We start from the raw sequence: 27,348 nt of genomic DNA, 5'->3' as shown, positions 1-27,348 counted from the left end.
TTAGGCAAGGAGGCACAATCTCCCCAGTACTATTCAAAGCTTGCTTAGAGGAAGTATTCAGAGAATTGGAATGGGAGCGGTTAGGGATAAGGGTAGATGAAGAATACCTCAGTGATTTGCGGTTTACTGATGACATTGCCCTGCTAGGTAACTCAGATGAACTGCAAATAATTATTGGTGACCTAGAGAGGAAAAGTAGAAAGGTAGGCTTGAAAATCAATATGCAGAAGACTAAGGTAATGTTCAACAGCCTCGGGAACGAACAGCAGTTTACGTCAGGTAGCGAAGCACTGGAAGTAGTAGGCGAATACGTCTAATTAAGAGAGGTAGTAACCGCATATACAGACCATGAAAATGATAAGGCAAAAAGAATAAGATTGAGATGGAGCGCATTTGACAGGCACTCGCATATTATGACTAGCAACTCACCGGTATCGCTCAAGAGGAAAGTATACAAAAGTTGCATCCTACCTTGTACTAACCTATGGGGCGGAAACGGGAAGGTAACAAAGAGGGCCCTATTTAAGTTGAGGACAACGCAGAGGGCTATGTAAATAAATATGGCAGGGGTAACTTAAGAGATAGGAAACGTGCAGAGTGGGTCAGAGAAATAACTCATCTCACTGACATTCTAGTGGGAATCAAGACGAAGAAATGGGCATAGGCAGGACATGTAGTGCGAAGAGATTATAACCGATGGTCGCTTAGGGTAACAAACCGGACCCCGAGGGAAGGGAAGCGTTGCATGGGGCAACAGAAAGTTAGGTGGGCGGATGAGGTTAAGAAGTTCGCAGGGGTCAAGTGGAGGCAGCTAGCACATGACCGGGTTAATTGGAAGAATATGGGAGAGGCATTCGCCATTCAGTGGCTATAGTCAGGCTGATGATGATGATGATGATGGCATACTTCTGGCTCACTTTCCTGAGCGTATTGCAATAAAGCCCAATGCAGCCTCGCGAGTTGCTTTTAACTCATGGGAACGTGTAACAAGGATGCTTGCGACTGGCAGTCGCCTCGCTGCAGGAAAGCAAGAGGTCATGAAGGCCCGTAATTAAATTACCGACGAATGCTTCTTCCTTTCTTCCAAAATGAGAAGCTTGCTTCTCTCAGCGCCGTGTAATGTCTATCCTATTCAGCTACAACAACGCACACCCACACGACTTGAACTCGGACATACTGGTACTTCTAATTATTGAATTCAAATTCGCATTTTCAAAATCTTGCGAGATATTTCAGTAAGTCTATGCAGATGAGTTATATACCAAGGCAGACATTATATACACGAATGAATATTTAGATTGCTTATTCAATTTTGTGAATAGTGACTTTAAGGGGAATTATGCTAAAAAATTATAAACATTAAATGTGAGCCATTTGTTTTTAATTTTCTTGGTTCGAATATCGAATGTCAAAAGTATACGCTTATGAAATCGCGTGGAATTTGCTTCCACGCTTTACGCATCTATAAAATGTCATAGGTTTCATGTCTTTTGAATCAAATGAAGAGGCCATTTGTATACTAATGTTGTAGAAGAAATTAACAAGGTTTCGGCGGCAATGCCATCCTCACATAAGCCGTTTATAAACGTGCAATCAGTGAAAACATAATCAGCGAACTATGAGATGCGCATTTGTGACAGACATTTTGAGCCTCACTGCTCTTCAAGAAAATTTAATTGCCTTCAGTGTTGACGGCCGTCAGTTTTGCAGCATAATGTTAACCCTAAAGAAAAACTGAAAAAGGTGATTCATCAATTTCAGTTATTTATATCCTTAATCATTGAGCTCTAAAAGTATATTGATACAAACTATCAGTGGCTAGTGGGCGCAATCGATGAAGTGGATGCCTTTCCGAGGTTGCCGACCTGGCCAGTGCGGCCCACACGGTGCACATACTCGTCAGTAGACTGCGGCAGGTCGTAATTCACCCCATGCCGCACGTCCTTTATGTCCAGGCCGCCAGCAGCCACGGCTGTCGCCACGATTACCGGACAGGTTCAACGCCGGAATACCAGCAGAGCCTCCTCCCTCTGCCGCTGGTACCTGTCGCCGTGAATGCTGGTAGTCTTTAGGCCCTTCTGGAACATCACCCGGTCGCTGCCCTCCTCCCCTAGGATATCTAGCAGCTTCTCGTATTGGGTCACTTGGTAGACCTGCTGCTTGACGTCAGAGTTGGCGCCACCAAGGATTCCGAGATTGAGAAATATGGAGTTGTTCAAAAACTCTCGCGCCAGCAATTGGATCGACTCCGGAAAGGTGGCGGAGAACGTGAGGGTGCGCCGCTCACCACGCGGCGGCATCGACGAGTGCCGCATGAGAGTACGCACGTCTGGCTCAAATCCCATGTCCAGCATTCGGTCCGCTTCGTCCAGCACCTGGAAACGGAGTTTCTCGAACGAGATCTTGCCCTTCTCGACAAAATCCTTGAGCCGCCCGGTGGTCGCCACCAAGATGTGGCATACCCGAGACAGCTGCGCCAGCTGGTGCTGAACCGAGGTGCCTCCGTAGATGTGAACTGTCTTCAGGATAGAGTCGTCGGAGTATTTGTGCGCGTCCTGCGCAATCTGCATGGCCAGCTCCCGCGTTGGCGAGAGGATCACTGCCTGAGGAGTCTGCACCGCTTGAAATGACGGGTTCTCCAGAGCACTGTCGCTAAGGAGCGTGTGCAAGATGGGCAGCATAAAGGCCGCCGTTTTGCCAGATCCGATTTGAGCGCACGCCATGAGGTCCCTGCCGTTGTACCGAGCCACTCGCTTGAAGGTCGCCAGACAATCCTCAGCGTCTTCGAAGACGTCGCCGTGGAAAGATGGTGGTGTTCGCGGCGGCTGGCAGAGGATCGGAGCTGAGAGCCTGGGATCAGTGGCCATGTCGAGGTGGCTCGGAAATTGCGGCTGCGTCATCCTCGTAGGGGTGGAAAGGGGCCCAACCTCAGGCGACTGTCCGCGGAGCCGGCGGCTGAGTCCCTGTTGGACCGGCGTCAGATCCGTCGTGAAGCGTGTAAACGCGGGTATTGGGCCAAACGTCCAGGCAACGCTCTGAGTCTAGAGGACTGCCGAAGTCCGAAAGCGGTCCGAGGAGTGGTCTAAACTCGGTTCCAGGAAACCAACTTCTTCTTCTTCTCCTTTGTTGTTTGTCTACGCCAAAGAGCAACGACCTCATCGTCTTCTTCTTCTTCTCCCTCGTTGTAATGGCACATACCCACAGTGAGGGATTGGCCAGAATTCATTGTAGGCGACATAATATTTTTGATAATGTCGATTTGACTGTACGATATAGATAAGCTAATAATTAGGAGCTAGTGTTGCTAAAATAGTTAGAAATTTTGAGGCGATGTAATAGCAAACAATGAAAAAAGGAAGAAAATTGCAAATAACTAAAAATAACAATAATAATAAAAAATACAATTCAGACAGATCAGCGGTAACACACAAATTTTCCAGTAGCAATATTATAATTATGAAGCCGGCAGCGGTGGCGTAGCGGTAGAACATCCGCCTCGCATGCAAGAGGACCGAGGCTCAAATCCCGGTGCCGCACAATTCTCCATCGGATTAAAAAAAAAAATCCGCGTGTCGATAGAATTGCATAAACAGGTTTGGGGTGCGACCTGATGCCGGTGAACACCTCCGGCAACGCACTCCCTCACCCGAACAGGATTTGGCCACCCAGATGCAGTAATTGGCCACAACCTCTCATTATAAGCTCCATAAAACCCCGGCCCTCAGTCACCAGCGGCGGCGGAACAACTGACCACGGCGGCGGTCAGACCTGTGACGCAGCAGGGGGTGCTAAGAACTTCTGGCTCCGCTGGACAGGCCGCCTTTGGAAACTGACCCTGGCAACGTTTAACGTTAGAACCCTGGCTCGTGAAGCTAGCTTAGCAGTGCTGTTAGAGGAACTAGAAGGTATAAAATGGGATGTCATAAGGCTTAGTGAGGTTAGGAGGCCGAATGAGGCATATACTGTACTGAAGGATGGGTATGTACTGTGTTATCGAGGCTTACCAGAGAGGCGACAACTAGGAGTAGGTTTCCTTGTCAATAAGTATATAGCAGGTAATATAGATGAATTCTATAGTATTAATGAGAGGGTGGCAGTCATCGTAATTAGGCTTAATAAGCGGTATAAACTGAAGGTTGTACAGGCTTAAGCACCTAGAGGTAGTGATGATGACCAGGCAGGTTAAGCTTCTACGAAGATGTAGAATCGGCAATGCGAAAAATAAAGACGCAGTATACTGTACTAATGGGCGACTCCAATGCCAAGGCAGGAAAAAAGCAGGCAGGAGACAAGGCAGTAGGTGACTATCGCATCGCTTCTAGGAATAACAGGGGGGAGTTACTAGTTGAGTTTGCAGAGCGCATTAACTTATGAACCATGAATACCTTCTTCAGCAAACGGAAGAACCGGAAATGGACATGGAAAAGTCCTAACGGGGAGACTAAAAATGAAATTGACTTCATAATGTGTTCAACCCCCGCCATTGTGAAGATGAGGTAATCAGAAAAGTGCGATGCAGTGACCACAGGATGGTGAGGTCCCGAATTAGCCTAAATCTGAAGAAGGAACGCAGCAGATTAGTAAGAAAGAAGTCCATCAACGAATTAGCGGTGCGGAGGAGGGCAGAAAGGTTCAGGATCTCGCTACAGAATAGACATTCAGCTCTAACCGAGGATGGCGACATTACCCTAGAAGCAATGAACAGTAACTTCAGAGATATCATTACTGAGTGTGCGGTAGAAGTAGGCGGTAGGATAGTTAGAGAGGATACCGGAGCTGTCTAAGGCGACGAACGATTTGATTAAGAAACGCCAGAACATGAAAGCTTCCAATCCAACAGACCAGATCGAATTGGCCTAGATAGCAAAGCTAATCATTAACCGCAAGTTGATCGATATAAGAAAGTATAACATGGAGAAACTTGAGCATAAAGAACGGGGGAAGCCTTAAAGCGGTAAAGAAGAAATTGGGCATAGGCAAAAGCCAGATGTATGCGATAAGGGACAAGGCGGGCAACGTCATCACGAATATGGACAAGATAGTCAAAGTAGCCGAGGAGTTCTATACAAATTTCTACAGCAGCCAAAGTAGTCAGGATCGTAACGAGATTGGCGGTAGGGAAAAACAGTAAGACGTTCCACCAGTGACGAAGGACGAGGTCAAGAAAGCATTAGAAACTATGAAAAGGGGGAAATCAGCTGGAGAGGATCAGATAACTACAGATTTGCTAAAGGACGGGGGGGGGGGGGGGGCTATCGTGCTAAAGAAATTGGCCACCCTGTATACGCAGTGCCTGATGTCATCGACGGTACCGGAACCATGGAAAAATGCAAACAATATCCTCATTCATAAGAAAGGGGACTCTAAGGACCTTAAAAATTACAGACCAATCAGCTTACTGTCAGTTACGTATAAGGTATTTACTAAGGTAATCGCTAATAGAATCAGGAGAACCTTAGACTGCAATCAAGCAAAGGATCAAGCAGGATTTCGGAAACGGTACTCTACTATCGATCATATCCATACCATCAATCAGGTGATAGAAATATGCTCGGAATATAATCAGCCTTTATACATAGCAATCAATGATTACGAAAAAGCATTTGACTCAGTTGAAACATCGGCGGTTATGCAGGCATTGCGAAATCAGGGAGTAGACGAGCCATACGTGAAAGTGCTGGAAGATATATATATATAGTTGCTGCACAGCCACCATAGTTCTGCACAAAAAAGTAACGAAATTCCCATAAAGAAAGGTGTTAGGCAAGGGGACAAAATCTCCCCAGTACTATTTACAGCTTGCTTAGAGGAGGTATTCAGAGACTTGGAATGGGAGCAGTTAGGGATAAGGGTAGATGGAGAATACCTCAGTAATCTGCGATTTGCTGACGACATTGCCTTGCTAAGCAACTCGGGTGATGAACTGCAAATAATGATTGATGACCTAGACAGGAAAAGTAGAAATGTAGGCTTGAAAATCAATATGCAGAAAACTAAGGTAATGTGCAACTGCCTCGGGAAGGAACAGCAGTTTACATTAGGTAGCGAAGCACTAAAAGTAGTAGGCGATTATGTCTACTTAGGACAGGTAGTAACCGCAGATCCGGTCCATAAAAAGGAAATAACAAGAAGAATAAGATTGGGATGGAGCGCATTTGGCAAGCACTCGCAGATTACGACTAGCAGCTTACCGGTGTCGCACAAGAGGAAAGTATACAACAGTTGCATCTTACCTGTACTCACCTATGGGGCTGAAACGTGGAGGCTAACCATGACAGTTCTACTTAAGTTGAGGACAACCCAAAGTGCCATGGAACGAAAATGTTAGGGGTAACATTAAGAGATAGGAAGCGTGCAGAGTGGGTCAGAGAAATAACTCAAGTTACCTACATTACGAAGAAGGAATGGACATGGGCAGGACATGTAGTTCGAAGAGATGATAACCGATGGTCGCTTAGGGTAACAACTGGATTCCAAGGGAAGGAAACCGTAGCAGGGGGCGGCAGAAAGTTAGGTGGGTGGATGAGGTTAAGAAGTTCGCGGGGGTCAAGTGGATGCCGCTAACACAGAACCGGGTTAAGTGGAGAAATATGGGAGATGCCTTCTCCCTGCAGTGGGTATAGTCAGGCTGATGATGATGATGATGAGGAATTATGAAGTAAGTCACACACCGGTTTCAGGGCGTACCCTTTGACGGTTGCACCAAAGGAGAGGAGGACAGGAACTGTAAATGGCAATCCTAGGCGAGTAAGAGGTATTTCTAGATAATTTCTTCTCTGAGTAGCATACCTGTGGCAGGAGAGGATGTAATGTTCAATTGTTTCCACGTCATTACATGACGCACAAAGATTCGACGGCGTGAATCCAGAGCGACATAAATAAAGATTGAGGGAAGGAATTCTACAACGCATGAGCGTCATGGAACCCTCACAATGCCTCGAGGTACAACATCGGACATTCCAATGGAAATTTAAATGGTTAAAATACGTAGTCGCAAAGAGTGGCTCATGGCTCAAGGAGTTTAACGTTTGAAGCCGTTCAAAACTGGATATATTTGGCAAGATAATATTGGGTACAACATTGAGAGCTGAATTTGCTAAATAATCCGGCATTTTATTAGAAGCGATGCCGCAGTGTCCCGGAACCCACTGAAAACGTACTTCCTGTAAATGTAACGGAAGGAAAAACATCAGTGTTTGTTTCAAAAGAGGCATTTTCGGACTTTCTAATGCTGCTAAGATTGACAGGCAGTCAGAGAGTATGATTACGTGAGTAACCTTACCGGGAACGTTTTGAGGGGCCAAACCAATTGCAAGCAATTCAGCAGTAAATATTGGTGTGTAATCAGGGATCCGTACAGAAAAACTCCAAACAAGTGCTTGGGAGTAAATCCCTATTGCTGCTTTTTCATTTCGTTGTGAGGCATCTGTGAAAATAGGTACGTGTCGTGGATACTGTAATAGATAATCTTCAAGGTGTCCCTTTATTACCGTGGTAGTCAAGTGTTTTGCATTAGATGGCAACGAATGGTCAAAGCACAGTGTGGAAGCAGCTTGAACATTGCCAACACGTCTTACTGACGTAAGCAAAACTGCAATTTTGGACAGCAAGGACTGAGTAAATACAAATTGTGGTTGCTTATATTGCGGCCAATGATAATCTAGAAAGTGAGATTGGTGTGTAATAAAATTTGGAGAAGCCACTCCGGACAGAGATTCCAGTGCTCGTAAAAAGGTTCGCACAGTGAGCAGCTCAAATCGAGAGTTCAAGTCACGTACACGGGCCTCTAAATAGAGGACTGCATTTGAAACTGTTTTGGCAACCCCAAACATAGTCATAAAGCGCGCCTCTCCAGTAGCAACAAAGGTCGTAGTTTGTATTTAGGACTGCCCGAGAAAAGAACATAGCCGAAAGAATTGGTCTCAAATAAGTTTTATAGAGAAACAAAAAAGTATCTCTACGCATACCAAAATTCTTATGGCTAATTCTAATCAGGCGACCAAAGGCTCGCTCACCTTTCAGGCAATTACTTTTGATATGAGGCCGCCAGTCTAATTGGGAGTGGTATAATACGCCAAAGTACTTTAAGGATTCAACCTGTGGGATTTGTGAACCGCAATACGTAAGGGAGATATAAACAGGGTGTGCCGGTGGGAAAACAAATACTGAGGATTTCTTCACGTTGAGTATAATTTTACTATTCCGAGCTAAACTTCAATGGCACTCAAGTAGGCTTGCAACAGCTGATATAAGGAATGAACATCTCGTGCGGAAGAGTAAAAGGCAATATCATCCGCATACACGTACACTTTTATATTTGGATGAACAGGAATATCTCTCATTATTATAATAAATAGCAATGGAGACAGCAATGATCCCTAAGGCACGCCTGTAGTTTGACAATAATTTTCCGAAGTTATAGAACCTCTCCTGCAGAAAAACTTTCTATTGCTTAAGAATTCTTTTAGCCATGCAGACATGTGAAAAGGTGACCTAATTTCGTTTATCTTATTCAACAGTATAGAGTGTTCTACACTGTCATATGCTTTGGCGATATCCAAAGTGACCAATGCCAACACTTCTTTCTTCTTCATTGCTAACCTAATTCTACTCTCCAAATCCGTATGAGCCGTCCAAATCGAGCACCCTTGACGAAACCGAATTTGTGTATCACTAAATGCATTCAGGGTCATCACATGGTTTGTCAGGCGCAGGTGAACTATGCGTTCAGTAAGTTTCACTAGATTTGAAGTTAGAGAAATTGGCCGAATGTTATCCAAATCAAAGCCTTTTTTCGGATCAGAGACTTGGTATAATTTTTGCAACTTTCCAGTCTTGAGGTAACCAAGCAGTTTCCAGAGAAAAATTGACAATATTCCACACTTCCAAGCTGTGGTCTTGCACTAAAGCTTTCAGCATAGCCACTGTAATACCGTCACAACCAGGAGCTGCAGGTTTCAGAGCAGCCGCTATACAATGCAATTCCAGTGGCTCATCTGCAACAAAATCAGCACTTGGCGTAGGTCGAAGTAACGGAGCCACCGTTTGCGCTTGAAAGCGAATAGCAAGACCGTTCGCAATTTGTTCAAGTTTCTATTTTGCTTCATTGGGTGATAACACCTCTGACTCAGTTATATGTGGTGGAGAAGAACTTTGGTTGCGTTCCATGAGCCTATACAATGCCTTCCGATTAATTGGATTAGGGCGATAAATATTCATATTAGCATTATACTCATCCTTTGTTATACGAATAGTTTTTTTTAATGAAGCCGCATAAAATTTATAATTTATCCAATTTTGGGGACACTGGTTATGGGAAAGGCTCTTCCACGCAGCTTTTCTACGACGGAATGCTTTCTCACATTCTTCGTTCCACCATCGGCATGACATTTTGTTAGGGACAGATGATTTCACAGTGAACACTGAACGCTCAGTGGCATCTAGCCCCGAAGAGAGTGCTTGTTGAGCACGTTCAGAATGCTGAGATGATGCTATGGAGGAAAAAGAGGAATTCACAAACTTTTTAAATAGTTTATGGTTGACAAATTTTTGTTCACAATTAGGGGAGTAGATTCTATGATAAACGTAACTGGAAAGTGGTCGCTAGATGTACCACAATCCACCATAGCCCATGATGAGACCCTAAATCCATTTGCTGCTGACGTTAAATCAATTACTGACCTAGAAGCTGCTCGCATGTAGGTTATGCCTGGACTATTACAGCAATGCACATCATTTACAGACATCCAGTTCCAAAGTCGCTTCCCAGATATATCTGAACGGTAACCCCAAATAACATGGTGTGAATTAAAATCGCCAGCAATAATCAGTCCGTTGGTCGAACTCAGCAGATCACTTAAACAATCTGTTGTACGGACACCTGTTGGGAAGTAGACATTTGCAATAGTGAGAGGAGCAGACTGTGGAATTGCAATATCAACTGCAAGCAGTTCGCAGTCTTGTCGTAGAATTTTGTGTGACACCTTCGCCCGATGAATTGTTTTTGACGAAAATAATGTTAACAAGCCGCCACCCCGGCCGCTAGGGCGATCAGATCTAAAAGTTCTAAAATACTTTAGAGAAATTGGCCGATTTGGCAAAAGTCAAGTTTCTTGTAATAAAACTATGTCTGGGCTGAAATTTCAGATAAGATTCTGTAAATCGTGAAACGAAGATGCAATTGAACGACAATTCCGCTGTAGTACTTCTAACCCCGCCATGATTATTGTAGAATCTGGGAGGCTGTAACAGCATCCTTTAAGACATCAATGTTATTCGGAATATTAGGGGAACCTTTTTTACTTTTAGTGTTAGAATGGGCGGATTTTGAGGGAGAGGAAGAAGCGCGACGCTTCTGGGATGAACATGTCATCTCTACGTCCAATGGGTTAACGGTGGACACGTGGGTATCCACAGGACCCTGACTCTGTACTTTCATTGAAGAAAAAGGAGCAGGCGTCGTCTGGGTAGAATCTCCCTCAACAAAGGCCCTAGCAACCATAGGAGCATGGTATTCAGCTAAACCAGGGTTGCCGACTTGCAAAGCTGCAATTTCGATCGAAACAATCTTTGTAGCTATGACCTGTTACACAGCTTCTGTAAATGTGCTTAATATACGCTCGAAGAAACCCTCAAGAGATTTCTCTACAGCTGAGACAACCGACTTTGTCATGCCTGTTTCCACATCCGAAGCTATTGTTTTTGCACAAGCTGCATACGAATTACTCTTATAGTCTAGCTGTGCATAGGTATCTCCTCTAGAACACTTTTTATGCTGGATAATGTTAAGAACAGTTTCTTCATCTGCACGTTTTGGGCATGTACCATCATCAGCAGGGTGATCTAAGTGACATAGTGCGCAAATAACCACAGCAGAGGTGCACATGTCAGATGAATGGTTGTCTCCGCACAGTCTGCAGCGTGATGCGGATTTGCACGACTTGCTGCTGTATCCGAATCGCCAGCAGGTTTTGCACTGCAAAGGGCGAGGCTGCGGGGGATCTACACGGTACACAATGGGCCATACCTTAATCTCTGTTGGACAGTTAGCCCCGGCAACCGTCGCTATCATCGATTCTGTCGGCACCCTAGAGCCACCAGCATCCCTGCTGCAACGGAATAGTGATGAGATGCCAATGCCAGCCTCATTAAATTCCTCAATCGTTTCTTGCGGAGAAGCCGACGAATCCACGCCGCGTATAATACCTTTTGCACATGCCAGCGTTTCAGATATAAAAGGTTTTACTGGCAGTGATGCAAACGATGTGCATTGAAGCAAGTCCGACACACACTGTATATTCGAGGACTTACATAGGATACCTTTCCTGCCAAACGGACGCACCTCAGAGATTTCTAGGTAGTGGGGGATGACAGCCTTTAGCTGCTCCTGGATTATTTTTGGATTTTTCAACTTCAGGAATCCATCCCCAATTGGTACAAATGCCAACGGTATTATCTTTATTCCATTTCGTCCGAAAGATTCCAAGTCCAAGCTTTGGGCCGGCAGACTGGCAAACCAGGATGCCGAACCCCCACCTGGGGAAGCTAGAGACATTATAGGCCTAATTGCACCTGAATCCTAGGTTCGGTTTAAAACAAATACTGGTCAATCCCCCGACGTGAAATGGTCTCGCCAGAGAGAACGGTCAGGCTTGCAGTCAAGATAGGATCCAGAAGTAAGGAGAAAAAAGCAGAACAGCACACCAGCACAGTAGCACAGCATGGTCACTCGAAGAAGAAAACCGCAGCCACCATCAAGGCGAACATAACCTCTTCTTCCGATCTTGCAGGCATCGGAACAGCGCTGCGCAATTCATCGTCTACGCCAACTAGCCACTGATTGTCTCCGCTTCGTCGTCGACTATAGTTAACATAATATGATGTTCGCCCAGCCGTACCATCTACCTAAAAGAGCGCACCGTCGTATGATTTACTGGTTTAGGAAGAAAATTTTGAAATGAATACTTTGAAATACCCATGATGTTCAGGATTGATGCTTTGAACAAACTGCTCAGTCTTGGCTCCAGAGTAAAAATTAAATTCCTTTTCGCTGCCCCTTTTGCTAACACCGATGAAATAGGGCATTCGAGGACGCGGAACCCAGTGACCATTCTGTGCCTTGTCATACCTTCCACATACCACCTTAGGGAGGTATGCTCGCGAGTTTTCTTTCAAAACGCTGACGACACCGGGTTTACGAGAAAATGGGGCTTCTTAACGCAGTCGCGTTCAAATAACTGTAAGCAAGGAGGCCAGGTTTCTCCAGCGATGTTGCTGCGAATGAGTCGATGTACTGAGAAGCTAGGGCTGGGAAGGAATGGGGGAAAATGCTACGCAGCTACACAGTTAGTTACAACAGTTGATGAAATTTCTAAAATCAAAGATATTGGAGGACAAGTTGACATTGTTTTACTAGATTAGTCAAAAGCCTTCGACAGAGTGCCTCATAATAAGCTGATCACTAAAATGCAAATGATTGGTGTTCCTAGTGAAATTGTACATTGGACATCATCTTCTCTCAAAAAGCGTAAACAGTTTGTTACTGTTAATGGTGTCGACTCTTGTTTACTAGATGTCCTTTCTGGCGTTCACCAGGGTTCGGTTTTAGGGCCTACACTGTTTAATCTTAATATTAATGATCTGGTCGAAGCACTGGAACCAACAGTTTCGATTAGATTATTCGCCGATGACTGTATAATTTTAAAAGATAATAAATCCGTTCATGATCAAATAACTCTAAACGAAAATTTCCAATTTTTGGAACGATGGTGCAATTAATGGGCGATAGCCATTAACTTTGAGAAAACTGTTGTACTTAGCCTCACAAATAAAATTATTAAACTTGAATTTCATTATAACATAAACAGAAACCTAGTCACGCAGGTAAATGAATATAAATACTTAGGCGTAACGATTACTTCCAGACTAAAGTGGACAAGGCACATTGACAGTATATACTGTCAGCGGTGGCGTAGCGGTAGAACATCCGCCTCGCATGCAAGAGGACTGGGGTTCAAATTCCGGTGCTGCCCAATTCTCCACCGGATGAAAAAAAAAAAATAAAAAATCCGCGTGTCGATGAAATGGCATAAACAGCTTTGGGGTGCGACCAAATTCCGGTGAATACATCCGGCATCGCACTCCCTCACCAGAACAGGAGTTGGCCACCCTGGTGCAGTAATTGGCCGCAACCTCCTATGATGAGCTCCATAAAACCCCGGCCCTCAGTCACCAGTGGCTGCGGAACAACTGACCACGGCGGCGGTCAGACCTGTGACGCAGCAGGGGGTGCTAAGAACTTCTCGCTCCGCTGGACAGGCCGCCTTTGGAAACTGACTCTGGCAACGTTTCACGTTAGAACCCTAGCTAGTGAAGCTAGCTTAGCAGTGCTGTTAGAGGAACTAGAAGGTATGAAATGGGATGTCATAGGGCTTAGTGAGGTTAGGAGGCCGAATGAGGCATATACTGTACTGAAGGATGGGCATGTACTGTGTTATCGAGGTTTACCAGAGAGGCGACAACTAGGAGTAGGTTTCCTTGTCAATAAGTATATAGCGGGTAATATAGATGAATTCTATAGTATTAATGAGAGGATTGCAGGCATCGTAATTAGGCCTAATAAGCGGTATAAACTGAAGGTTGTACAGGCCTATGCACCTACATGTAGTTATGATGACCAGGCAGTTGAAACACATACAAAAATTGTCTATGTACTTCAATGGAAACGTTTATGGTCAGCTATGTCTCTCTATGGACTTTTATAGTCGCCTATAAAGCGCCATTGAAATATTTATAGGCAGCTATAGAAAATTCTATACCACTTTTTCCATAGCTTCTGGACCATACAAAATCTCTTTAGCTAACTATAGAAAACCATATGTCTATGAAGCTATAGGCTATTAGATATACAGTTATCTTTAACTGTCTATAGAAATTTGAATGGCTCTAAAACTACAGACTGCTAACCATAGAATCAGTTTTAGCAAGCTATAGAAAAATTTATGCTCCTGAAGCTATAGGATATTAGTAGTACCAATATCTTTAGCTGTCTGTAGAAATTTGAATGCCTCTAAAGCTACAGACTACAAGCCATAGAATCAGTTTTAGCAGGCTATAGAAAAATATATGCTCCTGAAGCTATAGGATATCAGTAATACCGATATCTTTAGCTGGCTATAGAAATTTGAATGCCTCTAAAGCGACAGACTACAAGCCATATAAGCTGATTTTGCTGGTTATAAAAAAGTGTATGTCCCTGAAGCTATAGACTACTAGTCATACAGTTACCTTGAGCTGTCTATAGAAATGTGAATGTCTCTAAAGCTACAGACTACGAGCCATATACGCTTCTTAGCTGGCTATCGAACAGTGTATGCTCCTGAAGCTATAGACTAGTAGTCATACAGTTATCTTTAGCTGTCTATAGAAATTTAAATGGCTCTAAAGCTACAGACTGATAGCCATATAAGCTGTTCTAGCTGTCTATAGAAAAATGTACGCTCCTGAAGCTATAGACTAGTAGTCATACAGTTATCTTTAGCTGTCTATAGAAATGTCAATGCCTCTAAAGCTACAGACTGCAAGTCATATAAGCTGCTTTAACTGGCTATAGAAAAGTGCATGCTCTCGAAGCTATAGACTAGTACACATGCAGTTATCTTCAGCCGTGTATAGAAATGTCAATGCCTCTAAAGCTACAGACTGCAAGTCATATAACCTGTTATAGCTGGCTATAGAATATTGTATATACCAAAAGCTATAGACCAGTAGGCGTACACCTTTGTATGAAAGTACATATATCGTCGGTTCGAATCTCTCGTGCGACTTGTACTCTGTCTTGATTAAGAGTTTTGTGCTGTGTGCAACTAGAAACCGTATGTAATCAACTACAACGCTATACGACAAAAAGATTAGGTTACAATCTTGGTATAACTGGTGGAAGCACTGTCGCCGTATGGAAGTACGCCTGCAGTGAGTACCTCCTACCCATGATGGTCTTAGTCGTGGGGACGGCTGGCCAATTTTCTGTTATTTATTCATCGAATTGAAAATAAACGTCCGAAGATATAGAGCATGATACACATATACATACACACTTGCGCATGCACAAACACACGCACGCACGCACATACACGCACGCGCGCGCGAATATTCTATAGCTGACCATAGAAAATGCTAAAGACTGCAAATACTTATATTAGGACACCAGAATTATTCCATATAGACTTCTATAGCAGGCTATAGCTTTTTGGGCCAAATATCTATAGCCGACAATACACGGGAGTTTTTATTACTGGCGATGAACGTTTGTATGCGGCCATAGAAAATGCTATAGACTGCAGTACATGGGGAGCCCTAAGTCTATAGAATAGGTTAAAGACTTCTATAGAACAGACTATAGAAAAACCTAAAGACAGCCATAGAAGCGGCTATAGATATTTGGGCCAAATATCTATAGCCGACCGTACAAAGGATTTTTTATAGCTGACCATAGGAAATGTTTGTATGGGAAGCTTCTACGAAGATGTAGAATCGGCAGTGCGAAAAATAAAGACGCAGATTACTGTACTAATGGGCGACTTCAATGCCAAGGTAGGAAAAAAGCAGGCAGGAGACAAGGCAGTAGGTGACTATGGCATTGCTTCTAGGAATAACAGGGGGGAGTTACTAGTTGAGTTTGCAGACCGCAATAACTTAAGAATCATGAATACCTTCTTCAGCAAACGGAAGATCCGGAAATGGACATGGAAAAGTCCTAACGGGGAGACTAAAAATGAAATTGACTTCATAATGTGTTCAACCCCCGCCATTGTGCAAGATGTAGAGGTAATTGGGAAAGTGTGATGCAGTGACCACAGGATGGTGAGGTTCCGAATTAGCCTAAATCTGAAGAAGGAACGCAGCAGATTAGTAAGAAAGAAGTCCATCAACGAATTAGCGGTGCGGAGGAGGGCAGAATGGTTCAGGATCTCGCTACAGAATAGATATTCAGCTCTAACCGAGGATGGCGACATTACCCTAGAAGCAATGAACAGTAACTTCAGAGATATCATTACTGAGTGTGCGGTAGAAGTAGGCGGTAGGATAGTTAGAGAGGATACCGGTAAGCTGTCTAAGGAGACGAACGATTTGATTAAGAAACGCCAGAATATTAAACCTTCCAATCCAACAGACCAGATCGAATTGGCCGAGATATCAAAGCTAATCAATAACGCAAGGTGATCGATATAAGAAAGTATAACATGGAGAAACTTGAGCATGCTGTAAAGAACGGGGGAAGCCTTAAAGCGGTAAAAAAGAAATTGGGCATAGGCAAAAACCAGATGTATGCGATAAGGGACAAGGCGGGCAACGTCATCACGAATATGGACAAGATAGTCGAAGTAGCCGTGGATTTCCATACAGATCTCTACAGCAGCCAAAGTAGTCAGGATCGTAACGAAATTGGCGGTAGGGAAAAACAGTCAGATGTTCCACCAGTGACGAAGGACGAGGTCAAGAAAGCATTAGAAACTATGAAAAGGGGGAAATCAGCTGGAGAGGATCAGATAACTACAGATTTGCTAAAGGACGGGGGGGGGGGCTATCGTGCTAGAGAAATTGGCCACCCTGTATGCGCAGTGCCTGATGTCATCGACGGTACCGGAACCATGGAAAAATGCAAACATTATCCTCATTCATAAGAAAGGGGACTCTAAGGACCTTAACAATTACAGACCAATCAGCATACTGTCAGGTACGTATAAGGTATTTACTAAGGTAATCGCTAATAGAATCAGGACAACCTTAGACTGCAATTCTGCAAAGGATCAATCAGGTTTTCGGAAACGGTACTCTACTATCGATCATATCCATACCATCAATCAGGTGATCGAAAAATGCTCGGGATATAATCAACCTTTATACATAGCATTCATTGATTACGAAAAAGTATTTGACTCAGTTGAAACATCGGCGGTGATGCAGGCATTGCGAAATCAGGGGGTAGACGAGCCATACGTGAAATTGCTGGAAGATATACCGGGTGTCCCAGCTAACTTGAACCAAGGGTTACAAAATAATATATTTGAGGTAGGTCAGTGAAACCAGTTGCATACAACTACCAACCTGCTTGCGCACTACAGGCAATTTTTTGTTTTGCAATTAGTTAATTGGCTAATTATGTTAATTTTTCTAATTTAATAAAAATTCACCTTAGACAAAAAATGTGAATTGGAAAGTTGTAGAGCACCTTCAGAAACCCCCATTCCATTAATTACGATAAAGAAAGTCTCACGTGCGTCTTTTTTCCCGGACTCAAAAGAAAGCCCGCGAAATACAAATAATACCACGTGACTAGAGCATTTGAGCGCAGCGATTGTGGTGCTCTCAGTCGTGGTTTGAGAGAACGACATCAGCTGCGGCCGTGACCCGTTGGTCCCGTTGCAGCGGCAGGCAGAAATGTTGGCGATGGTTGGAGCGAGCTCGCTCGTCGTCACCGCGATCTTGGCCAGGCATGGGCACAGCAGCAGCCTACATCACGACAGGCGGATGACGATAAAGAACCGGCAAATGAAGGTGCAGCGCTAATTTTAGTCGAGTCACATGATGTCATCTCGCCCCTTTACCCAAGCTTGTATGCGCAGATTCAGTGGCTGATACCTTATCGCTCATCCGTTTGCTGTAAAGTTCGCTGATGGGAGAGAAGGAGGGTTTTTTAGAATCCTGGTGGTGTCGGCTCGCCGCTCTCGCTGCTACTTGCACCGTCACGTGGGCCGGCTGTCTGACGCGGGCGAAGAAGCCATTGCAGGCATATCGGCCTGCCGCTTTAACAGGGCTAAGGAGACACGGCCGCAGCTAATTTCGTTCGCTCAAACCACGACTGAGAGCACCACAATCGCGGCGCAGAAATGCACTAGTCACGTGGTATTATTTGTATTTCGTGGGCTTTCTTTTCAGCCCAGAAAAAATGATACACGTGAGACTTCCTTTATCGCAATTAATGGAATGGGGGTTTCTGAAGGTGCTCTACACGTTTCCAATTCACATTTTTGGTCTAAAGTCGATATTTAATAAATTCGAAAAATTAACATAATTAGCTAATCACCTAACTGGAAAACAAAATATTGCCTGTAGTGCGCAAGGATGCTGGCAGCTGTATGCAACTGGTTTCACTGACCTACCTCAAATATATTGTTTTGTAACCCTTGGTACAAGTTAGCTGGGACACCCGGTCTATAGTGGCTGCACAGCCACCATAGTTCTGCATAAAGAAAGTAACAAAATTCCCATAAAGAAAGGTGTTAGGTAAGGAGACACAATCTCCCCAGTACTATTCCCAGCTTGCTTAGAGGAGCTATTCAGAGACTTGGAATGGGAGCAGTTAGGGATAAGGGTAGATGGAGAATACCTCAGTAATCTGCGATTTGCTGATGACATTGCCTTGCTAAGCAACTCGGGTGATGAACTGCAAATAATGATTGATGAGCTAGACAGGAAAAGTAGAAAGGTAGGCTTGAAAATCAATATTCAGAAGACTAAGGTAATGTTCAACAACCTCGGGAGGGAACAGCAGTTTACATTAGGTAGCGAAGTACTGGAAGTAGTAGGCGAATATGTCTACTTAGGACAGGTAGTAACCGCAGATCCGGACCATGAAAAGGAAATAACAAGAAGAATAAGATTGGGATGGAGCGCATTTGGCAAGCACTCACAGATTATGTCTAGCAGCTTACAGGTATCGCTAAAGAGAAAAGTATATAACAGTTGCATCTTACCTGTACTCACCAATGGCGCTGAAACGTGGAGGCTAACCAAGAGAGTTCTACTTAAGTTGAGGACAACTCAGAGGGCTATGGAACGAAAAATGGTAAGGGTAACATTAAAAGATAGGAAGCGTGCAGAGTGGGTCAGAGAAATAACTCAAGTTACCGACATTCTAGTGGAAATTAAGAAGAAGAAATGGACATGGGCAGGACATGTAGTGCGAACAGAGGATAACCGATGGTCGCTTAAAGTAACAAACTGGATTCCAAGGGAAGGAAAGGATAGCAGGGGGCGGCAGAAAGTTAGGTGGGTGGATGAGATAAAGAAGTTCGCTAGGGGTCAAGTGGATGCAGCTAGTACAGAACCGGGTTAAGTGGAAAAATATGGGAGAGGCCTCCGCACTGCAGTGGCTATAGTCAGGCTGATGATGATGATGAATCATGAAGTAAGTCACACACCGGTTTCAGGGCATACCCTTTGACGGCTGCACCAAAGAAGAAGAGGACAGGAACTGTAAATGGCAATCCTAGGCGAGTAAGAGGTATTTCTAGATAATTTGTTCTCAGAGTAACATGCCTGTGGAGGAGAGGATGTAATGTTCAATTGTTTCCACGTCATTACATGACGCACAAAGATTCGACGGCGTGAATCCAGAGCGACATAAATAAAGATCGAGGGAAGGAATTCTACAACGCATGAGCGTCATGGAAACCTCACATTGCCTCGAGGTACAATATCGGACATTCCAATGGAAATTTAAATGGTTAAAATACGTAGTCGCAAAGAGTGGCTCATGGCTCAAGGAGTTTAACATTTGAAGCCGTTCAAAACTGGATATATTTGGCAAGATAATATTGGGTACAACATCGGCAACAGGCCCATTGAGAGCTGAATTTGTAAATAATCCGCCATTGTATTAGAAGCGATGCCACAGTGTCCCGGAACCCACTGAAAACGTACTTCCTGAAAATGTAAGGGAAGGAAAAAGATCAGGGTTTGTTGCAAAAGAGGGATTTTCGGACTTTCTAATGCTGCTAAGACTGACAGGCAGTCAGAAAGTATGATTACGTGAGTAACATTACCGGGAACTTTTTGAAGGGCCAAACCAATTGCAAGCAATTCAGCAGTAAATATTGGTGTGTAATCAGGGATCCGTACAGAAAAACTCCAATCAAGTGTTTGGGAGTAAATCCCTATTGCTGCTTTTTCATTTCGTTGTGAGACATCTGTGAAAATAGGTACGTGTCGTGGATACTGTAATAGATAATCTTCAAGGTGCCCCTCTATTAACGTGGCAGTCAATGTTTTGCATTAGATGGCAACGAATGGTCAAAGCACAGTGTGGAAGTAGCTTGAACATTGCCAACACGTCTTACTGACGTAAGCGAAACTGCAATTTTGGACAGCAAGAACTGAGTAAATACAAATGGTGGTTGCTTATATTGCGGCCAATGATAATCTAGAAACTGAGATTGGTGTGTAATAAAAATGGGAGAAGCCACTCCAGACAGAGATTCCAGTGCTCGTAAAAAGGTTCGCACAGTGAGCAGCTCAAATCGAGATTTCAAGTCACGTACACGGGCCTCTAAATAGAGGACTGCATTTGAAACTGTTTTTGGCAACCCCAAACATAGTTAAAAAGCGCGCCTCTCCAGTAGCAACAAAGGTCGTAGTTTGTATTTAGGACTGCCCGAGAAAAGAACATAGCCGAACTCTAGAATTGGTCTCAAATAAGTTTTATAGAGAAACAAAAAAGTATCTCTACGCATACCAAATTTCTTATGGCTAATTGTAATCAGGCGACCAAGGGCTCGCTCACCTTTCAGGCAATTACTTTTGATATGAGGCTGCCAGTCTAATTTGGAGTGGTAGAATACACCAAAGTACTTTAACAATTCAACCTGTGGGATTTGTGAACCGCAATACGCAAGGGAGATATATAGAGGGTGTGCCGATGGGAAAACGAGCACTGAGGATTTCTTCACGTTGAAAATAATTTTACTTTTCCGAGCCAAACTTCAAGGGCATTCAAGTAGGCTGGCAATAGCTGATATAAAGAATGAACATCTCGTGCAGAAGAGAAAAAGGCAATATCATCCGCATACACGTACACTTTTATATTTGGATGAACAGGAATATCTCTCATTATTATAATAAATAGCAATGGAGACAGCACCGATCCCTAAGGCACGCCTGTAGTTTGACAATAATTTTCCGAAGTTATAGAACCTCTCCTGCAGAAAAACTTTCTATTGCTTAAGAATTCTTTTAGCCATGCAGACATGTGAAAAGGTGACCTAATTTCGTTTATCTTATTCAACAGTATAGAGTGTTCTACACTGTCATATGCTTTGGCGATATCCAAAGTGACCAATGCCAACACTTCTTTCTTCTTCATTGCTAACCTAATTCTACTCTCCAAATCCGTATGAGCCGTCCAAATCGAGCACCCTTGACGAAACCGAATTTGTGTATCACTAAATGCATTCAGGGTCATCACATGGTTTGTCAGGCGCAGGTGAACTATGCATTCAATAAGTTTCACTAGATTTGAAGTTAGAGAAATTGGCCGAATGTTATCCAAATCAAAGCCTTTTTTCGGATCTTTGAGACTTGGTATAATTTTTGCAACTTTCCAGTCTTGAGGTAACCAAGCAGTTTCCAGAGAAAAATTGACAATATTCAACACTTCCAAGCTGTGGTCTTGCACTAAAGCTTTCAGCATAGCCACTGTAATACCGTCGCAACCAGGAGCTGCAGGTTTCAGAGCAGCCGCTATACAATGCAATTCCGGTGGCTCCTCTGCAACGAAATCAGCACGTGGAGTAGGTCGAAGTAACGGAGCCACCGTTTGCGCTTGAAAGCGAATAGCAAGACCGTTCGCAATTTGTTCAAGTTTCTCTTTTGCTTCATTGGGTGATAACACCTCTGACTCGGTTATATGTGGTGGAGAAGAACTTTGGTTGCGTTCCATGAACCTATACAATGCCTTCCGTTTAATTGGATTAGGGCGATAAATATTCATATTAGCATTATACTCATCCTTTGTTATACGAATAGTTTTTTTTAATGAAGCCGCATAAAATTTATAATTTATCCAATTTTGGGGACACTGGTTATGGGAAAGGCTCTTCCACGCAGCTTTTCTACGACGGAATGCTTTCTCACATTCTTCGTTATACCATCGGCATGACATTTTGTTAGGGACAGACGATTTCACAGTGAACACTGAACGGTCAGTGCCATCTAGCACCGAAGAGAGTGCTTGTTGAGCACGTTCAGAATGCTGAGATGATGCTATGGAGGAAAAAGAGGAATTCACAAACTTTTTAAATAGTTTATGGTTGACAAATTTTTGTTCACAATTACGGGAGTAGATTCTATGATAAACATAACTGAAAAGTGGTCGCTAGATGTACCACAATCCACCGTAGCCCATGATGAGACCCTTAATCCATTTGCTGCTGACGCTAAATCAATTACTGACCTAGAAGCTGCTCGCATGTAGGTTATGCCTGGACTATTACAGCAATGCACATCATTTACAGACATCCAGTTCCAAAGTCGCTACCCAGATATATCTCAACGGTAACCCCAAATAACATGGTGTGAATTAAAATCGCCAGCAATAATCAGTCCGTTGGTCGAACTCAACAGATCACTTAAACAATCTGTTGTACGGACACCTGTTGGGAAGTAGACATTTGCAATAGTGAGAGGAGCAGACTGCGGAATTCCGATATCAACTGCAAGCAGTTCGCAGTCTTGTCGTAGAATTTTGTGTGAAACCTTCGCCCGATGAATTGTTTTTTGACGAAATTTATGTTAGCAAGCCGCCACCCCGGCCGCCAGTGCGATCTTATCTAAAAGTTCTAAAATACTTTAGAGGAAATGGCCGATTTGGCAAAAGTCAAGTTTCTTGTAATAAAACCATGTCTGGGCTGAAATTTGAGATAAGACTCTGTAAATCGTGAAACGAAGATGCAATTGAACGACAATTCCACTGTAGTACTTTTAACCCCGCCATGATTATTGTAGAATCCGGGAGGCTGTAACTGCCTCCTTTAAGACATCAATGTTATTCTGAAAATTAGGGGAACCTTTTTTAATTTTAGTGTTAGAATGGGCGGATTTCGAGGGAGAGGAAGAAGCGCGACGCTTCTGGGATGAACATGTCATCTCTACATCCAATGGGTAAACGGTGGACACGTGGGTATCCACAGGACCCTGACTGTACTTTCTTTGAAGAAAAAGGAGCAGGCTTCGTCTGGGTAGAATCTCCCTCAACAGAGGCCCTAGCAACCATAGGAGCATGGCATTCAGCTATAATAGGGTTGCCAACTTGCAAAGCTGCAATTTCGGTCGAACCAATCTTTGTAGCTATGACCTGTGACACAGCTTCTGTAAACGTGCTTAACATACGCTCGAAGAAACCCTCAAGAGATTTCTCTATAGCTGAGGCAACCGACTTTGTCATTCCTGTTTCCACATCCGAAGCTATTGTTTTTGCACAAGCTGCATACGAATTCCTCTTATGGTCTAGCTGTGCATAGGCATCTGCTCAAGAACACTTTTTATGCTGGATAATGTTAAGAACAGTTTGTTCATCTGCGCGTTTTGAGCATGAGCCATCATCAACAGGGTGATCTGCGTGACATAGTGCGCAAATTACCACAGCAGAGGTGCACATGTCAGATGAATGGTTGTCTTCGCACAGTCTGCAGCGTGATGCGGATTTGCACGCCTTGCTGCTGTGTCCGAATCGCCAGCAGTTTTTGCACTGCAAAGGGCGAGCCTGCAGGGCATCTACACGGTACACAATGGGCCATACCTTAATCTCTGTTGGACAGTTAGCCCCGGCATCCGTCGCTATCATCGATTCTGTCGGCACCCTAAATCCACCAGCATACCTTCTGCAACGGAATAGTGATAAGATGCCAATGCCAGCCTCATTAAATTCCTCAATCATTTCTTGCGGAGAAGCCGACGAATCCACGCCGCGTATAATAATACCTTTTGCACATGCCAGCTGTTCATGTATAAAAGGTTTTACTGCCAGTGATGCAAACGATGTGCATCGAAGCAAGTCCGACACACACTGTATATTCGATGACTTACATAGGATACCTCTCCTGCCAAACGGAGGCACCTCAGAGATTTCTAGGCAGTGGGGGGTGACAGCCTTCCGCTGCTCCTGGATTATTTTTGGATTTTCCAACTTCAGGAATCCATCCCCAATTGGTACAAATGCCACCGGTATTATCTTTATTCCATTTCGTTTGAACGATTCCAAGTCCAAGCTTTGGGCCGGCAGACTGGCAAACCAGGATGCCGAACCCCCACCTGGGGAAGCTAGAGACATTATAGGCCTAATTGTACATGAATCCTAGGTTCGGTTTAAAACAAATACTGGCCAATCCCCCGAAGTGAAATGGTCTCGCCAGAGAGAACGGTCAGGCTTGGAGACAAGATAGGATCCAGCAGTCAGGAGAAAAAAGCAGAACAGCACTCCAGCACAGTAGCACAGCACGGTCACTCGAAGAAGAAAACCGCAGCCACCATCAAGGCGAACATAACCTCTTCTTCCGATCTTGCAGGCATTGGAAGAGCGCTGCGCAATTCATCGTCTACGCCAACTAGCCACTGATCTCCGCTTCGTCGTCAACTATAGTTAGCATAATATGATGTTCGCCCAGCCGTACCATCTACCTAAAAGAGAGCACCGTCGTATGATTTACTGGTTTAGGAAGAAAATTTTGCAATGAATACTTTGAAATACCCATGATGTTCAGGATTGATGCTTTGAACAAACTGCTCAGTCTTGGCTCCAGAATAAATATAAATTCCTTTTCGCTGTCCCTTTTGCTAACACCGATGAAATAGGGCATTCGAGGACGCGGAACCCAGTGATCATTCTGTGCCTTGTCATACCTTCCACATACCACCTGAGGGAGGTATGCTCGGAAGTTTTTTTTCAAAGCGCTGACGACACCGGGTTTACGAGAAAATGGGGCTTCTTAACGCAGTCGCGTTCAAATAACTGTAAGCAAGGAAGCCAGGTTTCTCCAGCGATGTTGCTGCGAATGAGCCGATGTACTGAGAAGCTAGGGCTGGGAAGGAATGGGGGAAAATGCTACGCAGCTACACAGTTAGTTACAGCAGTTGATGAAATTTCTAAAATCATAGATATTGGAGGACAAGTTGACATTGTTTTACTAGATCACTCAAAAGCCTTCGACAGTGTGCCGCATAATAAGCTGATCCCTAAAATGCAAGTGATTGGTGTGCCTAGTGAAATTGTACATTTGATATCCTCTTATCTCACAAAGCGTAAACAGTTTGTTACTGTTAATGGTGTCGACTCTTGTTTACTAGATGTCCTTTCTGGCGTTCCCCAGGGTTCGGTTTTAGGGCCTACACTGTTTAATCTTAATATTAATGATCTGGTCGAAGCACTGGAACCAACAGTTTCGATTAGATTATTTGCCGATGACTGTATAATTTTAAAAGATAATAAATCCGTTCATGATCAAATAACTCTAAACGAAAATTTGCAATTTTTGGAACGATGGTGCAATGAATGGGCGATGGCCATTAACTTTGAGAAAACTGTTGTACTTAGCATCACAAATAAAATTATTAAACTTGAATTTCAGTATAACATAAACAGAAACCTAGTCACGCAGGTAAATGAATATAAATCCTTTGGCCTAACGATTACTTCCAGACTAAAATGGACAAGGCACATTGACAGTATATACTCTATACAGCACGTAAAAAGCTGGGTTTTTTAAAACATCGAATGGGTGAGTGTCCAAGCCCATTAAAACGTAAGGCATACAAAGCATATATCAGACCAACACTTGAATATGCCTGTGTGGCATGGGGCCCTTATACATCGATTGACACTCAAAACTTGAGAATATTCAATGCTCAGCAGCCCGTTTTATTTTTAATCGATACAGACGCCGTGACTCACCTTCATATGATACTTCTCTCTGGCCTTGATCCACTTAATGAAAGCAGAAAGAAAGCCCGTCTAGCCTTACTTCAATCGTTATATTTTCACACCTGGCATTAAACCTGACACCTACCTGAAAAAAGAATCCTCCTGACCTTCTCGCCATAAGCACTGTCTTGCCTTGTCATCTATATTCCTAACGCCTCTGTAATATCCGATTCGCTCGTGACATTACATTCCTAGGATCTAGGGATCTAAGGGAGGTGGACCTTGCCTTGTAATTTTCAACTGAACACTCAAAGAATGATGGCGTGACAAAGAAATAATACAAAAAAATGGATGTCCCGAAGCCAAAGAAGACCCTCAAGGTTAAAGTGGGCGGCGAGGGAGTGGCAAGAAGGTATGTAAAGGCAAATAGGGACCTCAGATTCTGTCTCTCATGGGGAAAATGCTGTCCAGAGCATATCTGGCCGCAATCACGTTCGTCGTTCATGAAACCAGCGCCACTAAAGTTCCTTTCGCTGCGGGAACTAGTGGCTGGTATGCACAGAACCTTTTTGGCCAGGAGAGAAAGGCGTGGAAACTCTTCGGCATGAGTCTTCCACCACAGCCGCACACTGTCATTGCTGTTGCTGTATGTGTCAGCGAGTAGCTGCCCAGCTCGTCCTCATCAGCTTGAGTTTCGACGGTGTCGTGCCACTGCTGACACTCATGCATCAGCATTTGTCGCTTCGCACATGATGACTGGTTGCTGGTAGTTTTTTCTCCTGCAGAACGTGATGGCATATCCTACAGCGTTTCCCTCATTTTCTCGCAAACAGCGATGCAATGTTGTAGTGTTGCAATTGAAAGGAGTTCCCCGGGCTGCATTTTACTTTCAAATGTTCATTCATTCTTCATCTCATATCCTACTGATGCCCTGAGGCAATAAATATCGACAAAAAAAGAAAAAAAAAACCTGCATTGCTCTTCTCTTCAGAATGATCATTTGTGAGTTGGCTGTAGAACGTGCAAGGTGTTTCTTCAGCTTCGTAAAGAAAAGAAGAACAAGTGGCAATGTTGGCTGCTTGTCTTGTTCAAGCTTATCGGTTGCCTCTTCGAACGGCTCAAGGAAGTCAGCAATGTCCGTCAATGTCACCTTGCAGACATCCTCCATCATGGACTTCTCTCTCGATTCAAGCAAGGTTTCAATGTCTTCGTATTGAGTCAGAACTGATCTTATCATTGCAAGCTTTGCATTCCATCCCGTGCTCACTTCCTGGCACACGGTGTGTGGAAGCTGGCTTACGAGGCCGCTTTGCTTTAAAAAGTGACGGCAGCCTTCATTTTCGGCATTTGCTCGCGCAGCTCAGGTAGATCTTCAGAAAGATAGGCATTCTTAGTACAGTGTTCGCGATGTGAGCGCTACAACTCATTCTTGTGTAAGGGCGGAGGGCACTGATAATATTGGCGCCCTGGTCAGTGGCAAAGACAGAATTTTTTAAGAGGGCTTCGTCAGAACCCATCTTCGTGTACCGGCGCAGAAGTTACTTCCGAATGTTCTCGCCTGCCTTTTCCTCGGGAGGAAAGTCGCTTGTGAGCAACACCAGGCTTTTCAACTTCCAGGTATCGTCGACGTAGTGGGCAGTTGCAGTAATGTACGA

At 44.0% G+C, this 27,348-nt stretch overlaps 1 pseudogene; it reads right to left on the bottom strand.

The window, feature by feature from the left end:
* Positions 1 to 1,811: 1,811 nt before the first annotated feature.
* On the bottom strand, positions 1,812 to 26,861 carry LOC146182788 (ATP-dependent RNA helicase vasa-like; annotated as a pseudogene).
* Between the last annotated feature and the right edge of the window lie 487 nt (positions 26,862 to 27,348).

This window comes from Amblyomma maculatum, chromosome 7, assembly GCF_055883805.1.
Source record: "Amblyomma maculatum isolate TAMU_Amacu chromosome 7, ASM5588380v1, whole genome shotgun sequence".
NCBI lineage: Eukaryota > Metazoa > Arthropoda > Arachnida > Ixodida > Ixodidae > Amblyomma > Amblyomma maculatum.
The sequence above is the reverse complement of the archived record's forward strand: the minus strand, read 5'-3'. Positions and strand labels throughout refer to the sequence as shown.